This window comes from Salvelinus namaycush, chromosome 18, assembly GCF_016432855.1.
Source record: "Salvelinus namaycush isolate Seneca chromosome 18, SaNama_1.0, whole genome shotgun sequence".
Lineage (NCBI taxonomy): Eukaryota > Metazoa > Chordata > Actinopteri > Salmoniformes > Salmonidae > Salvelinus > Salvelinus namaycush.
In genome coordinates, this window is record NC_052324.1 from 37735044 (window position 1) to 37742566 (window position 7523).

The following is a 7523-nucleotide window of genomic DNA, read 5'->3' on the forward strand; positions in this document are numbered from 1 at the left end:
ATATATATATTGTGCCGGGGGTTGGCAATCAGGGTGAGGTGAGGGAGTTTCAGAGGTGGGTCTCGTCCCTGGTCTCAGTGCCAAATTCTTGCCTCATCCGGCCGCCACCGCTGCTCTGCCCTTGGGCTGGATCCTCCGGCACGTTAGGGCCCGCCAGAGGGTCAGACCGGATAATGTACCTGGAGAGAGACGAGGGCAAAACCAACTCTATTGGGTCACATCCACATTTTTATAGAACACACTACTAGAGAACTGTACTGTCCAAAATAGACTGCTGTGCCCAATCGGGAACAATATTGTATACCATACCCAAGGTTGGTGTACAGTCGACACAGCTAGGTACAGTATAGTACATACTGAAAAGAGAAGACGAGGCCGCTGATCCCACCTCTCTTGTCGGTACTTACACAATGTCATTGAGCTCCAGCATGGTGTCTGGAGGAGGGTTGATGAGAACGTAGGAAAGAGTGTTCTGATGGTCGTTCATCTCATCTGGAACAGAACAGGGACAGGTCTTCACAGATGGTTTTACTAGTCAACATCAGCCCACTAATGCTCTGTTTAGCAACTGAAACTATAGGATTCCCTGACTCCTTGATCTTCAGTAAGGGTGTAGACTGGTATAAAAATTCATATGCATATAAAGCAAGTCTACAGTATATATCTTGTTTGTGAGTCTTGTTTACGAGTCCTGTGTTCATTTTATTAATGTCTATTCAAATATAATCAATGGTGTGTAACTGTGTACCCCTTGATATAGCATCCCCTGACGTCCTGTGTTTGTCTTGAAGTAGGATCAAGTTGCCCCTAGTCACTGATCTAAGGTCAGGGCTGTGTGTGTTTTACCTGTTTGTGTGTAAGAGTGAGAAGCTGTGTACCTGGGACAGAATGGGGCTCAAGCTTGGGGGTTGGGGGGTAAATTGCATCTGCTTCTCCAAACCCACCTGTGTTTGCCCCTTATAATGCCAGGCGGAGTGGGCAGGAGAGAGAGAAGGTCTAACCGTTACTGACAGGGCATTGCTGGTACAGGGTAGGCCCATGCTGCCACAAGGCAAGCGTATCTCTCCATGCGCGGTATAAGAAAGACATGCAGACACTGTCCGACTGTATCGATTCACCTTCTGCACATTCTAGATGTCTGCCTGGTCACTCACGTCAACACGTCACCATGGTTGCCATGCCAACGACACTCAGCCCCCCATATAGAAATGTTGACAGACCCACAAACACAAATAGGACATGCTCTGGCATCCGGCAGGACAGGCTCAACCAATCGAAGTGAGGCTCAACCAAACGAGGTGAGGCTCAACCAATCGAAGTGAGGCTCAACCAAACGAAGTGAGGCTCAACCAATCAAAGTGTGAAGCAAAATACATTGGGAGTGTGGGATTGGAAGGGGTCAAAATATAGCATCAATCTAGGATCGTCTTGTAATGTCATTCAGATGGACTAAGATGTGATGAATATTACAAATGATTTGGTATTTAGGCTAATCAAATGCTAAATGGGATTCTCTGTTAACAACCACAGTTATATTTCTACACAATTCCCAGTGTAGCTTTGGTGTGTGGATTTCTATGAACCGTTGACCTTCTGAACAACACAGGCATAATGCTTTCTGCTCCACTCTGTCCTGTCCCATCCCACCACCCTGTAATGTATCTAACCACACTCTCCTGTCCTACAGTAACTTGGTACTCCGTCTGGCCATCTCTCCTCATCCATCGCCAGTCAACAAGGCTTAGTTAACACAGGTAAAACTGATGTAGCCTACAACATATTTGACTACCGTACATCAGTTGTTCAACCTAAGTGTGAACTAGGCCTATGTCTCCCACTTCAGTCCACACAATGCAGAGGACAGAGAGAAAGAAAGACTGTGTGTCTGCCACCCACCACTGCCATCATCACACAGAGACATGCAGTAGTGATGTTTGATCATGAGTCTCCATCTAACCTGTTCTGGTCTCCTCTCCTAACAGCTGCTCTGAAATGCCCTGTAACTCTAAGACGGCCAACACTGTTAACTCACAGGCTACTGTAGTCTTGTTCAATAACACAGCATTCTTACTCTGTCACGCACAGGCTACTGTAGTCACTGGCGAACCAGACACCCCCACAGCCCCCGCAAGACAGGGGGCCACGAGCTCTGGAGGGTCATGCGCCTGTCATTGAAGTTTATATATATATTTAGAAATTATTTTGACATTAACCCTTCAAAAAGTCATTCATAAACCTTTTTAATTTCCATATGTACTAGGAAGCTAAGTGTTTGTTTCCTGGGCTTCAAGAATGTGACTGATCAAAGTGCCTCAGGCCTTGAGAAATAAATCATTCAACTGATTGAAAGTAAGGGGATATCGGTGAACAAATGTCCTTGTCAAATCTACGCCGGTGACAGTGTAATGAGTGGAGCTTACTCAGGCGTTCAAAAGCTCATAACAGACCGAGAGCCTAATGCTTCTTAGGTAGTTCTTTATCAGTTTTAGTTTAGAAAACAACCTTTCTGCAGAAGCGACAGTTACAGGGATGGTTAAAAACAGCTTGATTGCCGTAGCAACATCAGGGAAACTGGTCAGAAGGGAGTGGTGCTTCAAATAAGCAGTTCTGCAACATCTCTATTTGAGCCTCTCTTTCTCCTTTACTGAGAGACTCAACACATTACAGAAAGAGATTAACTGAATAGGAAGCTCTAGGATCAGGTCGTCTGGATACTGGACAGACAATAAATTGGCAGATGCAAACAGATTATCATCTTTAGCAGAGGACAACAGTTCTTGAGGGTTGGTACAAAAAAATATATGTTTGTGATATTGTTCATACCGTTGAACCAGCATTTAAGTTGTGTGCTTGCAATATCAACAGTCCCCTATCTCTGGCATATCTTGGCATACATCACTCAAGACTAAGTTAAAATTGTGTGCAGCGCAATGGACATATAATGCACAATGTCTCAGGAAAGACTGTCTGGGTTGGCAATACTCAATATAGTAAACAATCTGGCCCGCAACCTGGACGTACAGGCCGTGGTGAAAACATTTGCACACAAAAAAGGACTTCAAGAGACCAGGGGAGTCTGGAATTAATTAAATTTACCTTGAATATTGCAGCCCATTTGTTTAGGCTTTTAGACATACGAAAAATGCTGAGTTCAAACATTAACAGTGGCTAAACGTATCCTCCAGCCGATAAAGTTTTCCCTCATTGTTAGGCTAGATGATGTGTCATTTTTATTACAACTTTATAGTAAATAGCAGACAAATACTGTACATGCTATAGATATTAGCCTACACTGCATAATGAAGCGATCTCTAGTGAGTTAGTGTTTTGAGGGTGGACTGACTGTATTATTTAGCATTAATAAACTGGTTTTATTCACAGCAACTTTCTATCCAAGCTGGGAGAGAGTGCGAGGACGGCTCATGTCATGCAGTCAGGTTCAGGTAGGCTATACAGGACAGTTGTATATTAAAAAAATTATCAATTGGTAGCTGATTAGTATACATTTGCATCAAACATTTATTTGAATTTCAAACTTTAATTACATTTTTGCCGTCAGTCAGCAGTCTAAATGGCAGCTTTGCGACACTGTGTATAGCTTGAGAAAATTTGAAAATTACGACCAAATAGGCCTACCAATAAACATTTATCTATTACCTAAAGCTAAGCTAAGCCTTGGCACAACAGAAAGACCTCCATTGATCCGATAGGCATGCAGCCGCGTAGACGTGTCACAGTATCAGCACCGTGGACAGTGATCAGTAGTCTATACTTCGATTTTACTTGGGAGTGGCGAACTCCGACCTTGCGGGGGTCCAGAGAAACTGTGTTACGCCAGTGACTGTAGTACTGTCCTTCAATAGCACAGTATTCTTACTCTGTTACTTATATAGATGTGAAAAACAGAAACATAAACTACTACTGGTTCAATCCTCAACCTGCCTCCCCTTTTAGAGGGATGGTGGTAGGCCTATATTCACCACTTTCTTACAAAATATAATTATTAGAGATATTAGATGAAAACATTCCCCTAACAACATTCTTACCTGACCATAGTTCGCAGAATAGCACTACTCTCCAACATATAGGATGTCATTCAAATGCTTTCAGAACACTTGACACGTTTAAGAGAGTGATGACTACATTAAATGTGTTGCATACTGTATGTGACCACTACTGTACGTGGGATTACCTTGTAAATATCCTAGATTTACTCGGTTCATGACATCGCTCGCGGTAAGATTAGCAACATCCTCTACAAGCCAGACGGGAAAGGCAGAAAGGAAAAAGAAAGGAGAGAAGAAAGAAAAGGTCAGGCAAGCAGAAAAAATGCAAATTGCAGTTTTAAAATGGGGAAGTAAAAACGAACTAATACTCAAAGAAAGAAAAAATCATGTTCCCATGTTAAACAGTAGGCTATTAAATATCTATTTTTAATAATTGTAGAATTATTTTATTATTTATTATGTAAATATCTATTTGGCTCAAGCATCCAATTTCAAAATAACGGTAATCCTTTATTAAGTATTACATTTTTCAGTTTTTCTTTATGCCTTTCTGGCTGTATTACGTAATAAGCACTATATGGAGAATTATATGGAGAATTATATAGAGAAATAATTTTTTCTTTTGCAAAAAGAGGGCGAAGGAAGCTGAGGAGAGAGGAAAAGAAAGGGAGGAGATGCAGGCAAAATGCTTCATATGCTTCAGACGTCCTTCCATCCAAGTGAAGGGTTATGCACATTCATAGAGAGGTTAAGCACATCCATAACAGGTTATGCAGGTGCATTGTCATACTGTCATGTAGAGTACTTTGAATAATGGGGAATGAGCATGGGATACTCCTCAATGTTAATGTAAGGCATTGTGGGATGTTTATATGGTTATTGATGTTATGAGGCATTATGACACTTCTGTACACCCCTTGAAATGGTGTTCAATGAAGTGAGGTGAATGGATGGCAAGGTTGTACGGTGAAAACAACAGTCTTTAAAAAACCTACACAACTTAATAATATTACTACGATAGTATTTCCATCTGCTGAGAATAGTAATTAGTCATTGACAAACAATAATATCTAATTTACAGCAAAATATACCGCAAACATCTCTAACAATAATGTCCATCCTAAATTCTCCAACTAATCCCTCATCATTCTCATTCCATACAGCATCAATAGCCAAACTATGAAAGATGACACATATACTGTACTGCCCCCTCTGTAACTAAATATGACACAGCACCCTGTACTGCCCCTCTGTAACTAAATATGACACAGCACCCTGTACTGCCCCCTCTGTAACTAAATATGACACAGCACCCTGTACTGCCCCTCTGTAACTAAATATGACACAGCACCCTGTACTGCCCCTCTGTAACTAAATATGACACAGCACCCTGTACTGCCCCTCTGTAACTAAATATGACACAGCACCCTGTACTGCCCCTCTGTAACTAAATATGACACAGCACCCTGTACTGCCCCTCTGTAACTAAATATGACACATATACTGTACTGCCCCCTCTGTAACTAAATATGACACAGCACCCTGTACTGCCCCTCTGTAACTAAATATGACACAGCACCCTGTACTGCCCCTCTGTAACTAAATATGACACATATACTGTACTGCCCCCTCTGTAACTAATATGACACAGCCCCTGTAATGCCCCTAGCACCCTGTACTGCCCCCTCTGTAACTAAATATGACACAGCACCCTGTACTGCCCCCTCTGTAACTAAATATGACACAGAACCCTGTACTGCCCCCTCTGTAACTAAATATGACACAGCACCTGTACTGCCCCTCTGTAACTAAATATGACACATATACTGTACTGCCCCCTCTGTAACTAAATATGACACATATACTGTACATGGTACGCCCCCTCTGTAACTAAATATGACACATATACTGTACTGCCCCTCTGTAACTAAATATGACACAGCACCCTGTACTGCCCCCTCTGTAACTAAATATGACACATATCCTGTACTGCCCACTCTGTAACTAAAGATGACACAATATACTGTACTGCCCCTCTGTAACTAAATATGACACAGCACCCTGTACTGCCCCTCTGTAACTAAATATGACACATCACCCTGTACTGCCCCCTCTGTAACTAAATATGACACAGCACCCTGTACTGCCACCTCTGTAACTAAATATGACACAGCACCCTGTACTGCCCCTCTGTAACTAAATATGACACAGCACCCTGTACTGCCCCCTCTGTAACTAAATATGACACAAGCACCTGGTACTGCCCCTCTGCTAAACTAAATATGACACATATACTGTACTGCCCCTCTGTAACTAAATATGACACAGCACCCTGTACTGCCCCCTCTGTAACTAAATATGACACATATACGTACTGCCCCCCTCTGTAACTAAATATGACACAGCACCCTGTAATGCCCCTCTGTAACTAAATATGACACAGCACCTGTACTGCCCCTCTGTAACTAAATATGACACATATACTGTACTGCCCCTCTGTAACTAAATATGACACATATACTGTACTGCCCCTCTGTAACTAAATATGACACAGCACCCTGTAATGCCCCTCTGTAACTAAATATGAACATATACCCTGTACTGCCCCTCTGTAACTAAATATGACACAGCACCCTGTACTGCCCTCTGTAACTAATATGACACATATACTGTACTGCCCCCTCTGTAACTAAATATGACACAGCACCCATGTAATGCCCCTCTGTAACTAAATATGACACATATACTGTACTGCCCCTCTGTAACTAAATAGACACAGCACCCTGTACTGCCCCTCTGTAACTAAATATGACACATATACTGTACTGCCCCCTCTGCACCTGCCTCCCTGACTGAAGGCTGGGTGTACATGAACCGGAGTTCCTCACCTCTCTCCTATCCACCTTGGTAGCATCAGTGTATCACTGCGGATATCCACCCAGTCGAAACATGGAGCCTAGCTCTCCTTGCTGTCTCTCATCACTATCATAGCATTGTTGACGGATGATGCCTTTTCCTAACCAATTGCAGTCGCATGAAAACGTTGAACGCCTCCCCAAGCTTCTGTCATCTCATTGTCAGTTGCTTGATGTGGGGACGTGTCGTAATTGGTGTCAGACCTGGCGTCATACTCCTCTGAACACTCCATGTTCCACACTCATGTTCATGAGTCTGAGCAAACTTGTACTGACACATCCCCATCCGTATCACCAGAGCGGCCAGTGTGCTTAACTGGGACTGTACACCGAGGCTAGGACCGCGGCGTATTTGTTTCACATGGCTCCCTCGTTACTCATGTTAGGATAAAACAAATAGGCGCCCCTGAGCAAAATCCCTCTCTGATAGGTGTGACATACTGCAGAAATCTGTGTTCTCCAGAGTCCCTTGGAGAACCCGCCTTTGCAGCAATATGTCGGTAAAGGAAATTGGAAAGTAGCTCTGTCCTTTGGTGACAACGCTCCGAAAGACAGCTCATCTGATATCCTATCGTGTCGTATGTCATTGTCAAACCGCTAA